The sequence below is a fragment of the Canis lupus genome, chromosome 25 (assembly GCF_003254725.2).
Source record: "Canis lupus dingo isolate Sandy chromosome 25, ASM325472v2, whole genome shotgun sequence".
NCBI lineage: Eukaryota > Metazoa > Chordata > Mammalia > Carnivora > Canidae > Canis > Canis lupus.
This window is the reverse complement of record NC_064267.1, coordinates 26837129-26853985: the sequence shown is the minus strand read 5'-3', so window position 1 is coordinate 26853985 and position 16857 is coordinate 26837129. Positions and strand designations below refer to the sequence as shown.

At 42.9% G+C, this 16857-nt stretch overlaps 1 protein-coding gene across 1 annotated transcript in view; it reads right to left on the bottom strand.

The window, feature by feature from the left end:
- The window catches only part of XKR6 (XK related 6), a 315137-nt gene that overhangs the window by 195566 nt on the left and 102714 nt on the right, over positions 1 to 16857 (bottom strand). The gene's annotated exons all lie outside the window — the stretch shown is intronic.

The window sequence follows — 16857 nt, the reverse complement described above, 5'->3', positions numbered from 1 at the left end:
ACACCGTGACTTCAGTCTACAGGCTGTTTTGGCATCAGGAGTTTAGGTTACAAGCATTAACTAGTGAAATCAAGATCTAGGAAAATAGGGCCAATGATTCTGAGGGCCAATAAGTCTGAGGTTTAATCTGAGCTCCCTGATCCTGAAAAAATAAACAGGTCCACTCTTAAGAGTAGAGAAGGCCAAGCCAAGTGGTTCCACCAGAAGCCTCTCTCCCTGGGCTTTTTGGAGTACCTCGGTAGCAGAAACAGCACATTTCCACCAGCTGTCCAAGGCATATGTGCTTTGCGGAGAGAAATGAAATAGTTGGTGACTCTGTGGCACACTGGGGCATGAACATGTGGTGCACTCCCATCAGCCAGATGGTTAAGTCTGGGTTCTTCTTGGTAAGAGAAAGGCCCACAAGACTGGGCCTGTTCAGGTCTGCTATGACCTCCTAAGAGGGTTTTACATGAAATCTCAAAAACCTAGGAAGTAGGCATTCTGCTGGAGGGATGAGATGCTCAACATGGGAAATTATCTGTAGATAAGAAGGGCTACACCCAAGGAGGGGTCACGGGCAGATTCTGGTGTCAGATGACCAGGGTTCAAATCTCACCTCTGCCACTTTCCAGCAGATGACCTTCTGCAAATCATTGTTACTGCTTCCATCAGCCTTTCTCTTCTCATCTGTAAAGTGGGGACATTGATGTATAATGATAGCTAACTCTTGTGTTGTACCTTCGTGGGCCAGGTAATGTCCAAGTGCTTCACATAGATAAACTACGCTATTTCCCTAGCTATTGCAAGGCTCAAAGGAGATGGCTGTGAGGGGGCTTATGACACCCTTAGGCACAGGGAAAAAGTAAATTCATTAAAGTAGGAGCCGACCTTTCCATTTTCCTTCTCTAGAGGCTGGACTGGTTTCAGGAATCCCATGATTACAAGTCTAGCCTGCTCTAATTGCAACAAAACCTCCCAGAAAGGGACTCGATCTTTATCTAGGCCCTTTGACTGCTTTTCTTGTCTTACTCTGGGATTTTTGAGGCTTCATTTGTTCATTCATTTATTGCACAAACACATGATCAAGTCCCTTTTGTGTTGCAGGCAACTTCCTATGGAGAAATCATAGCCCTGAGAGAGGGACAAACAAGGACAATACAGAGAGTGCCAGTGAAGAATAATGGGCCCCAGGGGCTGGCAAAGCAATAGGGTGAGTCTGAGACCAAGGGGAGGGGCAATGGGCCACAACGGAGTGAGCACTGTGCTGGGAGTCCTGAAAATCTCTAACTAGATTCTGGCCTCAGCTCTGACCACACTGAGAAGAAACCACCCCCATCTGAGGAACCACCTAGCACATCGGTTAAGTTAATGGAGGCTTTAAATCCTGTTCCGGTTCAACATTTCCATGCTATTTTTCTCTCTTGGCCACATTGTCATTGGCTGTTCATTTCACAGATGCTATTACTGTGAGAGCTCACCCAGTACTAAGCACTAGAGAGATAAAGCAGGAGAAGAGATACAGTTCCTGCTTTCTAGGTGCTAAGAGCCCAGTGGGAGATGTGTATAACTAAGGCAGTGGGAGGAGCAAACAGCCAGGCTGGAGAGGCCAAGAAAGGCCTCCTAGAGGATATCATGCCCAGCAAAGGGGACTGGGAATCAGATAGGGGGAAAGGGTGCAGGCTGTCCAACTCTATCTGGAAGTGTCGAGATACAGTGGCACTTTAAGAAGCTCAGAGGACAGTGTATCCAGTGCAGAGGTAGGAACCACACAGGTGCCTGAACATGACCAAGAAAACCCTTCTGTTTCTCTGTTGCTACATATCAGGGGCCAGGCGGCACCCAGCGGGGTGGCCTCTTCTGTCCTCTATTGCAGAAGAAGGTGATAATTACAGAGTAACTTGTTCTTTAGATCTGAACACTGGTCCCAGACAAGTTGTCAGGGGTTGGCCCACTAAGTCTCTGCACTGACCTGACAAGGACACAGAGGTCCCACAGCTACTGAGCAGAAGAGTGAGGACCACTGCTTGTGTCTCCCAAACAGCTATCCTTTCCCCTGGCCCACAGGATCCTGGCACAAGGACTGTCATACTTAGACGGAGTGCAAGACACAAAGACACTGGTTATGAAGGTCTTCCCTTGCATGGGAGTGGCAGTAAAGCCACTTAATTATTTTATAATTAAAATATTGCCAGATGCAGACATGGTGGTAATCTTTCCATCTTTAACACTTGAATATGCATTTTTTTAATTAATTAATTTATTTATTTATGATAGTCATCAGAGAGAGAGAGAGAGAGAGAGGCAGAGACACAGGCAGAGGGAGAAGCAGGCTTCATGCACTGGGAGCCCGACGTGGGATTCGATCCCGGGTCTCCAGGATCGCGCCCTGGGCCAAAGGCAGGCGCTAAACCGCTGCGCCACCCAGGGATCCCTTGAATATGCATTTTATATGACACATTAGTTTTTTAAAAATCAGATTCATAAGGTTATTTTTCTTTTGCTTTGAAATTAGAGTGGTGTCTTCCTGAAATGAGGTCTTCTCTATCAAGACCTTCATCAGAAAAATAGGATCCATCCATAAATCTGAAAGTGTTGTCTGGTAAATCTCCAAGCCCTGCCACCACTGCGCTTCCAAGTTCAGGTGGGATTCCTCGGGGTGGAGGTGAAGGGAGGTGGGAGCTGCAGCCTTCCACACTGGGAACTAGGACCATCAGCCATCCCCCAACCTCTAGCCCCAGCGAGATTAAATGCCTCCTCAAAATACTGTCCCTACAGCACCCGCTACCACAATGACAGCACCTATAATGGCTGAGAGAAGGGAAGACATGATAATAAATATTACTGCTCGTTGATCTTCCACGGCCCTAGCTTTGTGCTAGACAATTGCGTATGTCATCTCCATTAATCTTCCTGACTCTGTGAGACAGGTATGAATTCCATTTTTAAGATGAGGGAACTGAGACTCAGGGAAGTTAACTTGCCTAAAATTACACAGATAGTAAATCGTAGAGTCAGGATTCAGAGCCAGTCCTGACTTTTCCAGGATATGACTGAAGTGGTTGGCAGGGTGCCTGATGCTTAACCTATGTCACCCTATTGAGTCCTCACAATGTCCCTAAAAGGGAAGTACCATCAGGCCCACTTTACAGAGCAGATTAGTGGTTTCCGAGATGTCACACAGACACTGTGTAGAGAAGGTAGGGTGGGTTTCCTTTTTTTCCTCATTCAGGAGCCTTTGCCCCTCTCAAATGGAATAGGAAGCCTCAGACTGGCATAAGAGAGAAAGTTCCTAATGTGTAGGTTGGTGATAATCCAATTATCCTCCATCAACTACCACCCATCCAAACAGAAGAAGAAAATCAAATTAGAAGAAAAATCCCTATTACTCCAAAAAAGCAGCATTGGAAATATATACTGCAGTATATATTAATACAATACTCCATGTTGGGCTGATACTGAGGATGAACTAATTTTCTCTTGCTTGGTAAACCGCCAATCCAAGCGGTCCTCCTGTCCCACTGCCTTGAGTTCAGGACCCCTCCAACTAATCCCAGTGCAGCCATGAAGAGTTCTCCTGGTCCAGCAGCCACAGGGAAGATTCATTCTGATTCAGGGGCATGTTCCTGACAGGTCTCCCAGCTGTCTGAATATTACTCCCGCCTATAAGATCCTTCCATTCAGTCAACTGCAGCTATTAATTATCCAGCAAGCAGCTCCCACTCATTCACTCGAGCGGACTGTGAATCCATTACTTTCTTTCAGCCTTTAAGTCTCAGTTGTGTTTACAGCGGTGGCCTTTTAAAAAAACATCACAAAAAGTGTATCTTCTGTTAATGTTCACATTCCTTAGAGAGTCAAGACCTGGAAACTGGCTTTGAGATTCCAAGTCAGATAGCTGGGAGATCCAGAGCAGAAGGGGATAAGTGGTCAGAAAGCAGAGAAGCAAGGTGGGCAGAGGAGGGCAGAGGAGGGCAACCAAGGTAGAAAGTGTGCCAAGACAATGCAAGAGGGGGGCAGGCCGGCAGGGAGCCCAGGACAGGAAAGGGCCCAGCCAAGTGGAGGGGGCACCACAGCAGGCAGGGGCAGGTGTCCTGGGTCTCCAGGGCCTCCATCACGTCACACATAACCCAAAGAAAGAGAAAACACACTTTGTAATGTTATGAACAGCACATCAACACTTCAATCCCAGCAATGTTAACCGTGCTTTGGGATTACTCAAGAAGAGGACCGTGCTCGATGCGTGAGAAGCAAGCCTACAGTCATTGGACAATCAGGAACTTGATTATCTTTTGTGACATACCTCCTAATGCCAGCTCCATTCTCCTCTTGGCAGCCAGTCCCTGGACCCTATTAAGCAGGGCCAAGCTGGCACTGGTTCTGTTAGTAAGTCACATTTACCTCCCCAGCCAATAAAACAGACATGCCAAAGCTTAAAGCAAAGAACCAGGAATAATACCAAACCAATTTATATACTTTTTCTTTTTCAGACAGTGTCACATCCCATACAGTACATTCAGGACTTCTTCATAGTTTGTGACTGAAAAGGAATCCCTGTTGTTGTTTTGGCAGTCCAGAGGCCACCTTCTGGGCCCCCAGGCCCCAGTACTGCTGCTGCCCATCCTGGAGGTGGAAAGCTCCATCCAGACCCTCCTCTACTGGGAATACAACTGGTGGGGAAGGTGGAGGGTGGTCAGGCACGTGACCACCTCAGCCAATCAGACGTGCTGGCTGACCGCCCCCCCTCCCCCAGGTCTAGAAGTTCTAGGGTCACCTCTGCATATTGACCCACCTGTTCCCTCTGAGGGGACTTTGCCAGGGCACCAGCAGCTTCTCCCTGGTTATTTGGTCTCCTGTCCAATCCATATATAGGTGCCCAAATTCTCCCTCTACCTCCAGTTCATTCTTCCTGCCCCACCCACACTCAGACAGCCAGAATTGGATTCCATTCTTTGCCTCCCAGAAGACAGTCATTCACAATAATATTGGAGAAATATGACCAGCATTCTTAAAGCTAGGACTCCAATGATGCCATGATTCAAAGAAGCTTTGATAGATCCACTTGTCCCAAAAAAACTGGGATCTGCCAGCAGATCCTGAACCTTGGGAGGAGGATCAGGTCTTCCTGGAATGCTGTATGAGCCCCACTGCTTGAACCCAACCCTCCCATGATGTTCAGACAACCTGTGAATCTCTAATTCCACATGTAAAGGTCACTAACACTGAGAAATTGTGAGCTTCCCATCACTAGAAATATTCAAGCAGAGGCAGAAGGCAAAGAAGAGACTTCTGTCCAGGAAAGAGTGAAGTCCATATAATGATTGCTTTCAAATGAAGTTTTCAAACAGCCTACCTAGATAAGGAATAACCATAAAAACAAGCAAACAGACTGGGACTGGTTGTTGGAAACACAAAGTACAACGGCTGTCAGACTGAAAACTGTTTTCCAGGAGTATACTGGGCTAAAGAAGGGGTGTGAGGAAGGCTAGTAGCTTTAAGAATCCACAGACACTTATCTTGAAAAAGTGCAAAGAAAATTCCATTCAGCATCAGTTCAGAAAGATATTTCAGGCTTACACCTCTGAAATGGTGATATCAGAAGACATCTTCAAATCCATACCTGTGTATCAGTTTACATATAATAGAGATGTTGTTAAGTATCTCCTTGAACCAAAAGGCAGGGAGGGGCAAGAGGACTTTACAGAAACCCAATCCGACACAAAATGATAATTCTGACCCAGATCCTTTTGCAAAAGACTGAATCTCAAAACCAGTCTTACACAGCCAAGCATGAAACAAGCTGTTTCATTAAGGACGATTTCAGATCATGATGCCAGCACCATTTATTTGACCCACACCTCATACTGTCTTGTCCTGTTAACTAATTTATTGTGGCACTGTCTTCCTCTAACTAAATGCAAAGTCCCTAGAGAGGTGAGATCATGCCTGGTGCACTGGAGTCTTGAGTTTTCAGAAAATATGAAGGCAGAATGGCTGAATATAACGTCCTCCCTTCCTTCAAGTGACAAAAACGGAAGGGAGTACATGATACTCTTATGAAAATCAATGGGCTAAAGACATTAAATATTTAAATTCAAGTAATGAGGATTAAACCATAACCTTAACACTGATTTCAATGTTTTGGATATATAATCTGAAACCCATTTATTTCTTAAACCAGGGCTTAATGAGTTCCTACAAGTGCCAGGCATTAAAAATGAAGAGAATAGTATCTGCCCTTCAGTGCCTAGTCTAGCAAGATAAAATAAATCTTAATATGATAAATACCGTATTAGAGGTATAAGGCACTTTGGAGATTTTTGGAAAGTTATGATTATTTTTGAGAGAAAAGATCAGGCTAGGCTATATGTGCCTTGCACATAGAAGATGCTCAATAAAAGGACGAATGAGTGGATGGATGGATGGATGGATGGATGGGCCAATGGATGAGTGAAAAGAGGGTTAGGTTTGTATAACCAGGAAAAAGAGATAAAGGAATTCTAACCACGAAAACCATACAAGCCAAGACAAAGGGTCAGGAAAGCATCAAGTATGACCTGGGATCCCATGGCTGAAACATCAGGTCCACTGAGTAAAGTGCTAAAGCTTAAAGCTAGAAACAGAGGCTGGAGAGTCAGGGACGGGAGGATCAAGACTGCCTCACCAGGTTGTTTAGACCTTGTCTGATCAAGAAGGCCAGATGGAGGGAATGGTACTCAACTAGTCAGAGGAAAGGAAGTTTGGAAGCCTTCTGAATGGGGTCAGAGGAATATTTATTATACCTTCACTGAGTGCCAGAGTGGGGTTGAGTGCTATTTTAAAAATGAAGTATTTCAAGCATATAAGTAAAGAGCATTATACAAGGAACAATAATATACCCACTCAGCTTTGTCAAAATTTAACATATTGTATTCATAGCTTCATTTTCTTTTTGAGAAATAAGGCACTTAATAAACAACTGAAACTCTCTGCATCCTTCTCCATTCCATTCTTCTTCCTGAAGTACCTACTGCACTGAAATTGTTAATTGTTTTCATGCACAGTTTGATATTTTTGCTAGATATACTCTTATTCATAAGCTTGGTATATATTCACCCATACATATGCATATACATGCACCCACATATGTCTAATATATATAAATAATATTGTTTGGCATATTTAAAATTTCTACATAATGTTTTCGTACTGCAGATATTCTGTGGTTTGCCTTTTTCACTGAACATTTTTTTAAGATCTTTCCATGATGATACAAATGTAGTTCAAATGTATTCACTTTAATGGCTGTTTGGTATATCATTGACTAAATATCCAGACTCCTTTTAATGGATGCTTTTGTTATTTATGATGTTCTTGTCATTAAAAACAAAGCTGTAAAGGACATTCCTGGTAATGGAAATGCTGACTTGTTGATATGCATATCATAAACTTTATTAGATATTGCTAACTTGCTCCCTACAGAGAATAGAATAATTTACATATACACCAGCAAGATGAGTTATTATTGCTTGATGTGCTTGCCTACATTTCATGCTGTGAAACAGTGTTTCACTATTTTCATTTTTGCATTTCCTGGATTGCTAATGAGGTTGAACATCTTTTGGTCTTTTGATTTCTTCCTTAGAAACTGTCTGTTCACATCTTTTGCCCATTTTTTAAAAACTGGTCTTTTTTTCCCTTACTGGTTTGAAGGGAGTTCTTTATAAATTCTGAATACTAATCCTTATTAGTTGCATGCCCTACAAATATCTACACACAGTCTGTGGCTTACCTCTTAATAATGTTTTGGTGTATGTATTTTTATTCTTAACTACAACTCATAAAATATACATTATCAACTCTGTTTCCTAGATGAGAAAACTGATCCTATGAGACTTTCCTAAGGTCCCTTGGCCAGAATGGGGAAGAGATACAATTTGAGTGGAGGTCTTTATGATCCTAAGACCCTAGCTCTTCCCAATTACTGCTCCAGACCATCTTTTCAGGTTAGAAGTAGTAATTTGCATCTGTACCAACAAGAGGCACTGAGAATGGAGAAAAGGGAATGCAGCAAGGGTGACAGGTAGGAAATTATCAACAGGAAGTGATCAATTAGCTCAATGACAGGGTCAAGGACTAGAGTAAGCCTGTGTTCAAGTGAGGGTGACAGTGGTACTTCTTAGGATATAGAAATACAGGAGGAAGGAGTTTGGAGTCTGTTTTTAAATGTGCTGAAGTACTGGTATGAAGTTGTGTTAGAAATGTGATGTAGGAGACCTAGAAACCATCGGCAGAGAAATCCTTGCAATCGAGGGTCTGGGTGAACTAACAGAGAGAAGGAAAGTGAAAGGAGAGTGCTGAAGTCCAGCTCTGTTGGCCTTGAATCTATCCTACCCACGAGACTGTGAAATTCTGCAGGAATTCATCTCATACTAATTTTCTTCCTTCCATATCTGACACCAAACACAATGCCCAGCTCATAGTAAGCATTTGATAAGTATTTGCTGAATGGATGAAAACTTATATCCCTAAGGTAGGTCCACAGTATCTTGTGGAAAGTCCTGTTGTTCAGAATTTTTTGGCCCTTAGGTAAGTAATTCAGTGCAACACGACCACTGGGGTCAAAGGTATGACTCTATTCTGCAGTGAAGTGTATAAATATTCACAGTAAGTGAGAGAGAAAAAGACCAAAAATACCCTTAAATCACTATTTTGCAGGCAGCCCGGGTGGCTCAGCCGTTTAGTGCCACCTTCAGCCCAGCGCCTGATCCTGGAGATCCGGGATCAAGTCCCACGTCAGGCTTGGAGCCTGCTTCTCCCTCTGCCTTGTGTCTCTGCCTGCCCCCCCGACTTTCTCTCTCTCTCTCTCTCTCTCTTTCTGTGTCTCTCATGAATAAATAAATAAAATCTTTAAAAAAAATCACTATTTTTCTGCCAAATGAACTTATGCCAAACTTAAGAAAAAACTTTCACGCTTTGGAATGTGGAGTTGCAGATAAGGGATTGGGAGCCCCTAGCAGTGGTTTTTAAACTTTTCTAACTATATTGCAGTGAGAAATACAGTTTCCACTGACACTCATTACACACATGCACACACACACACATACATCTACAAATGTAAAACTGAAACAAATGTTTTATTAAAAAGCACTTAGCCTTACTATGTGTGAGACACTTTGATTTTTTGCCTATTTGTTTTATTTTTGGAATTCTGGTTATAGCCAATTAAATTGAAACTAAAGTCTGCTAATGGGTGGTGACATGCAGTTTGAAAAATACTTCAGAAGAATCCAGCACAGTACTTTGCATACAATAGATGCTGGCTACGAATCTACTGAGCAAAATGAAGAACATTAAGTATACAAACAGCACTATAGACTTTGAAGATTTATTTATTTATTTATTTATTTATTTATTTATTTATTTATTGTAAAGAGGGAGACATAGCAAGCACATGCAAGCAGGAGGAGGAGCAGAGGGAAGGGGAGAAGGAGGGAAGCAGACTCCCATTGAGCACAGAGCCCTACATAGGGCTCGATCCCATGACCCTGAGATCTCGACCTGAGCCAAAATCAAGAATCAGATGCTTAACCGAATGAGCCACTCAGGTGCCCCAGCACTTTGGACTTTGAACTTGGAAGTCTTTCAACAAACTCTTTCAGCTTGGGACCCCCCCTCCCCCATCTAAATTTTTGCAGTGGTTAGGTGGGGACTCTGACTGGAAAGATTTGTACCCTCTGGAGGCTATGATATCAGGTGTGTTGTGCTGGGGGGTGGAGGATATCAAAGATGATAAAAGATTAGGAAGAAAAAATTGCTTAGTTCACAAGTTCGCCAAGAGCTGGCCATGGCCCTGCCCTGCAAAGATCAGCAAGAAGTCTGGAAAGAGGTCCAAAGATAAACTCTTCCTCCTGGATGGTGATCAAGAAGCTCATTTTGCTCTGCTTCAGGACAAACCTCAGCCAGAAAAGAACTCAGGCTCCCTTTCAACCTCTTTCAATTTTTCTGGCCCACAATAATCAATAAATTGGTTTTTCATCATGGAAAGTTAGAGCTGAAATGGGCCTGAAGAGCACACAATCTCGCCAATTGGTTCCCTCATCTTATAGGACACTGTGAGCTACAAGGAGACCTTGGGTGGCCGGCCCCAGGGCTCGCAACACAGGGAGACCTGGTCTGGCTGCTTACTGCTTGCCTGCACACCCCACAGCCCTGCAATGGCCACAGTGGCCAAACCTGCCTCACAATCTGCCAGCCCAGCATTCTCATCCACTGTTTATCTCAAGTCACAACTTCAACCACAGCACAAAGATGCTTATGCAAGAAAAATTTGCCTGGCATAAAGTTTGGTGAGTCTGTGGCCCCCAGTGCCTGATGGTAGATTGGGTTTCGCCCTGCCAGTACTTAAGCCCCTCTCACGTCTCTTAGGCTATTAGTTATAATAGATTTTTGGCAACATGACCTTTCTTCCTCCTCCTCCTTGAAATGACCTAAGATGCATTCACATCTAGTTCACGTATTTTTTACATGAAAATGATGTACACAAGAGCATTGTAGCTCTTCAACCTGTATCTCCCGTTTTTTGATTTCTAATAAATAATAAATGTATTAAGTATAACACTAAATTTAGCCCTTTATATTTCGGTGTCTTTATATTATCTACTTTTTGTTTGGGGCATATATAATTTCTCAAACTGATCAGGAGACCTCAAACACAGAAAGGGACCTCTCCTTAGAACCTTCTGCCTCCTGCCCCTTACCCCTAAACATCCTCCTTTAAATAAGCCAGTGAGGGATGGTGGGACAAAAGTAATGAAGTAGTTACCAGCTGCCAGACACTAAACTTACATTGCCATGCCCACTCCCTGCACAGGCCTATGAGATGGCATTACCACCTCCACTGTTGTCACCACCATCATCATCATCACTGCCACCACCATCATATCTGTGGCTCTGAGATGCTAAGTTCCTTGCCCAAAGTCAAGGTCCTTCCTTGTTTTCTTCTCACCTCCTACAGGCTGACTGGCTTCTTAAAATGCAAGATGCTGCCTATGGGGTAGACACTAAAAAAAACATAGGTTGATTCATAGGCGAATTCCCTTATAAAATCTTTTTTTTTTTTGAAGATTTAAAAAATGTATTTATTCATGAGAGACACACAGAGAGAGGCAGAGACACAGGCAGAGGGAGAAGCAGGCTCCATGTAGGAAGCCCGACATGGGACTCAATCCCAGGTCTCCAGGATCACGCCCTGGGCTGAAGGTGGCTCCAAACCACTGAACCACCAGGGGTGCCCTATAAAATCTTTTAACGAGGCAGCTCCAAGCTAGAGAAATAGGAGTGTGTTTTCAGCGTTAACTAATGAGCATAGTTCATATTTGTACAGAGATACCAAATTGGCCATTTTGGGATTGACTTTCTTTTCCCAAGTTGCAAATACTAATTTGCAGCCTTATACCTCTTTTCAAATGAGATACTGCTATATATCAAAGAATAATGTTGGTTAATGTATACACACACACAGTATACAAGGTGTTAACATTTATAATTTGTAAATATTTTGTATTTTCTAATATATTGTATGTACTCTAGATATCCTTTAAAATACATTACATTTGTAAGTATATCGTCTCTTCAAATTAAAAAGAAAAATCCACTTGCCATAAAGTAGTGACACTTAAGCAAACCAGCCACGGAACTCAGAACTAGTCACATGATGTCAAATAACCACCACCTGGAGAGACTGATGCTTGCAAAGACTGCTGTAATTTTGCAGGGGCCTCCCAGCATACAGTTCCCAATCCCCCTCCTCCTGAAAGCCCTATGATATTCATTGTTCATGGGTAACGGGTAAGACAAAACACACCCATTATGCTAATAAAATGTAATACTCAAAGCAAACGAGAAAAAAAATCACATGCAACTTGGCTCATTCCTTTCAAAGTCTGTGTATCTGTGTAAGGTTTTGTTGTTTTTTTAAGTTTCTGATTCAATGGTACTGGTGTGTGACTCAGGCACTGGTCATTTTTTTTTTAATTTTTATTTATTTATGATAGTCACAGAGAGAGAGAGAGAGAGAGAGAGAGAGGCAGAGACACAGGCAGAGGGAGAAGCAGGCTCCATGCACCGGGAGCCTGATGTGGGATTCGATCCCGGGTCTCCAGGATCGCGCCCTGGGCCAAAGGCAGGCGCTAAACCGCTGCGCCACCCAGGGATCCCACTGGTCATTTTTAAAGGCTCTAACAGGTAATTTTGAGGTACATATGTGGTTAAGACTAGATCACATTTATTTATTTATTTATTTATTTATTTATTTATTTATTTAAAAGATTTTATTTATTTATTCATGAGACAGACAGAGAGAGAGAGAGAGAGAGAGGCAGAGACACAGGCAGAGGGAGAAGCAGGCTCCATGCAGGGAACCTGACGTGGGACTTGATCCCAGGTCTCCAGGATCACGTCCTGGGCTGAAAGCGGCGCTAAACCGCTGAGCCACCCAGGGTGAACAAGACTAGATCACATTTAATTAGCAGTTGTGTTTTCCTCAAGATGCTTGCTGCCAATTCCTAATTCTTCTGTCTTCCAGTGACATCTACAGTGAAAGCTAACTTGGAGAATCATTTCAGCTCAGGGCTGGGAAGACTTTTTTAAGCAGAAGAAAGCCTAAAATAAAAGATTGAACAATTTGATTGGTAAAAACATAACATTTTCTGAATGTCAACAAAAACTACAAAGTGAAAAAAACAAATAAGGGAAAATATGTGTACAAGACAGAGCTTTCAAGGATCACTGAGAAACAACAACAAAACAAAACTCCAAAAGGAAAAGGAGCCAAGGACCTAAGAGGCGTTTCACAAAAGAAAGAAATATAATCAATTCAGTCTCCGGGACACCAAACATATGCAAATTAAAACAAAGGGATATCATTTTAGACTGTCAGAGAGAGGTGGTTTAAACACAACACCCCCAAAACAGCCAGTGTGTGCATTGTTGGTTAAGGGTAAAAATTGGATCGAGCTCTCCAGAAACATGCCTCGTTAGTATTTATCAAAAGGCATTGTTTATCTAACAACTATTTTACATATATCTTTAGATTTGAAAATTCTATTTCTCCATATTTATCCTAAAAGAATAATCGGAGATGCACACAAAGATTTAGTGCAAGAATTCTCTCTTGTGGGGCGCCTGGGTGGCTCAGCTGTTGAACAACTGCCTTTGGCTCAGGTCATGATCTCAGGGGTCCTGGGATCGAGTCCCACATGGGGATCCCCAAGAGGAGCCTGCTTCTCCCTCTCCCTATGTCTCTGCCTCTCTCTCTGTGTCTCTCATGAATAAATAAAATCTTAAAAAAAAACAAAGAATTCTCTCTAGCATAATGTATTACACAATAGGCAGCAAACTAAATGTTAATCAGTAAGGGAGAACCAGATAAACTAGAATATATCCATCTGAAGGAATGCCAACTAGCAAAACAAACTAATAAGCCAACAAAAATCTCTTCAATAGTATTTCAGAATTTGGGAAAGCCTTCACTCTAATACTCATGTGAAAGAGTAGGTTACAAAACTTAAAGAGCAAAAAACAAACCAAGCCAAAACAAACCTTAATACTGTCATCATCTCAACTGGGTAAAATACGTTCATGAATGATACTTATCAAAATGATAACAATAGTTATCACTGAGTAGTAGGAGTATAGTGATTTTTTCCTTTATACTTCGTTAGTTTCCAAAATTTTTGCACTGAACATGTATTATCTTTTCTTTCTTTCTTTTTTTTTTTTTTTTTTTTGTATTATGTTTCTAACAAGACACTTGTAGAACACCAAAATCAAAGCATTCATGTTTTTTAACTGAATAAAGACACTGGATGAATCCAATAGTTCTATACCATTGCATTGCCGAGCAGAAAATGCCCAAGAGAGACAGTTTGGAAAAGGAAGTCAGACCAACACTGATAAAAAAGAAAGCAGCCTTCTCCTTAAAAAAAGTACTTTTGAAAATGAAAGACCATAGAGATCCACTCTGCCCTAGATCTCATCACTCCAGGGCCAGCTGGGGCTCCTCTCCCCAGATGGGGTACAGGACCCACAGACACAAACGCCATGCTGGATTTCCATGCTCATCCCTTTCTCTGTGCTAGGCAATATTTAGCTATTTCTCAGCTAAGAGTAAGCCTAGTCGAGACCTCCCTGAAAGTTACCCCAAGATCACACTAAAATCTGGCTGGAATAAAGATGTCGTGTTTCCGGTTGGCAAATTCTGAGTGAGATTTGGCCCATTTGCATATGATTTGCACATCCTTTGTACCATCTGACAGGAATGGCGCTCCATAAATCAAAGCCACCCAGCTCTCAAGTTTTAGCTCCATCCGGAAGATGGAAGGCAGCCTACAATCAAGTTAAATCCCATTTCCCCAAAGACAGTTAAATTTGTCACCAGCAGGACACTCGCCACCTGCTATCTTCCTGTTGCCTAAAAATGGCAAGTGTAAGAAGTCTCACATGACTATCTCCCTCGTCCATTAGCTCTGGCTCTAAGACCTCAGGAACTTCATAACAACAGCAATCATAAAAGTGAGTATTTTCTCTATTGGGTTTCCAAAAATGTCATTTTAGTTCTGTCTCCCCATTCCCAAAGTCATGAGGCAACCACCAAACTACAACTCCTAATAAAAACACTCCATGGGGCATCAAGCTCTGTTTCAGCAATCTACCTCTTGGGACCTGCCTTGTGATGTGTAAAAGGAGGTGACACCAGCAGTGCTCAACTCATAGGAGAGTTATAAAGTTATGAAAAGAAAAATGCATGTGAAAGTTCTGGTCGTCTAAGAGCCTTGCTAGTCCATGCAGTCTGTGAACCAGTTGTACTGGCTTCACCAGCCAGCCTGTTGGAAAAGCAACAGCATTTCCAAGTTCCACTCCAGAAATAGTCCGAATTTGCAATTGATCTAAATCCCTCGGTTATTCTATCTGTGTCTCTGTCTCTGTCTCTCACGCAGGGAGACACACACACACTTTGAGAAAGACTGAGAGCTAACCGACCCAGGGGACAGGAACAAATGAAGTGAATTGAAAATGAAGCCCTATTCTTACCAGTCTTTGGTTTTTCCGGATGCTCTCACCCTTAGAACATTATGTCAGAAAGCGCATTGTAGAGCTGTAGAGCTTTCAATAATTTCATGACTAGAGTTTGTCTTCTAATTCTGTCTTGGTGCAAATCCCTGAGTTACTTACATGGTAGGGTACATGGTCATTTATGTTTGTATTATGTCCCTTTTCAGATAAATGTTCCTTAAGGAAAAGTTCAAGATACCTCTCCTCTTGTAGAATATTCGAAGGACTCATTGTTTATTGTTTGCATAAGTGAGAAAAATCACCTGGAGCTCCTGTTTCGTTGTATTTTAGTCTATTTGCATTGTCGGACAAAGAGTTTTCTTTGTTCTTTTTCTTTCTTTTGAATCTTCAGTGGGAGAAATACAAATTTGTTGTTCAAAAGAGATAGAGAGAGAGAGAGCAGGAGCAGGGAAGAGAAGGCTCCACACTGAGCAGGGAGCCTGATGCCATGCAAGGGCTGGATCCCAGGACCCGGGGGGATCATGACCTGAACCGAAGGCAGATGCCCAATCGACTGAGCCATCCAGGCGCCCCTCAAAAGTTGTTGTTTTTTTTTTTTTCCAAAAGTTGTTTTAAAACAGACTCTCTGGCTTTGGAACTTTCTGGAATAGTCATCCATATTTAAATATTTAATGACTTTATGAATTAGAAATTAATTAGAAATCTTTAAAATTATTACTAGCAAAAAATAAAAATAAAAAAATAAAATTATTACTAGCTTCTGAATTTAGTCCACAGAAGTCTAACGAAAAGATGTGACAGTCATAAGAATTTTTTTACTAATGTAGTCTAGTACAAAACAAGAGTACAGAGAGCTTCCTTCCTCTCCCCCGAGCGCTGGGGGAGCCCAAGCCAAACCCCGGGGTAGGCATGTCGTCATTCTGACATTTCTGCCCTCGTTCTACCCAGAGCCCACACACTACACCCACAGCCCACCACCTCCCCATCAATACCCCGGCCCCCCATGACACAGCCCTCCCCCACACTGGGCAAAGCTCCCCCTCCTCCTGAGCTCTGCTCTTAGCTCTGGGGGTGGCAGGAGGGCGATCTTGTCCAACCAAACTCACACTCATAACAGTAAGCTCAGTGAGGGTCCTGTTGCCTCTTGTCACTCTGGCCTCTCACATAGTGCCTGGCACCACAGCTGCTGCTCAGTAAATACCTAGCGAATGTATTAATTAATCCATTAAGATGCTTTTTAAAGGCAGTGCCTACTATTAGCACAGGTCACCCCCGAACTGGGGGAACGTGAGAGATGATGGCTTCAGGTGAACATGCAGGTAAGAGACGGAGCTGGAAGCAGAAATGGCGCTGCTAGGCAAGGACAGGCCTCTGTGGAGATGGGGCCCTGAGATAATTGCTGCTTTATCCGAAGTCCTTGACTTCATTCCAGTTAAAAACTCCTGGTTTCTTCACAAGTCCCTGGGGAGGAACAGTGGGGGATTCATTCACTCGTCGAACAGCACACATTTACTGACTTTCTAACATATGGCAGCTATTGTTGCAGGCTTCGGAGGAACACTCAGGAACAGAGCAAAAACGCTGCCCTCTCTGAGCTGACGTGTTAGTGCAGGAGACAAATCTTTAGTGCCAGCTCACGGTAACTGCTATGAAGGAATCAGGAAGGCCTGAGTGGGATGCTCTTTTAGACAGGAGGGGAAGGGCAGGCCTCCCTGATGAGGAGACTTCTCAGAGAGAGCTAACCAAAGCAAGGGAGTGAGCCAGGGGAGGACCTGGGGAGGAGCCTCCAAGGCCAAGGGGGTCAGCCAGTGCAGAGGCCCCCAG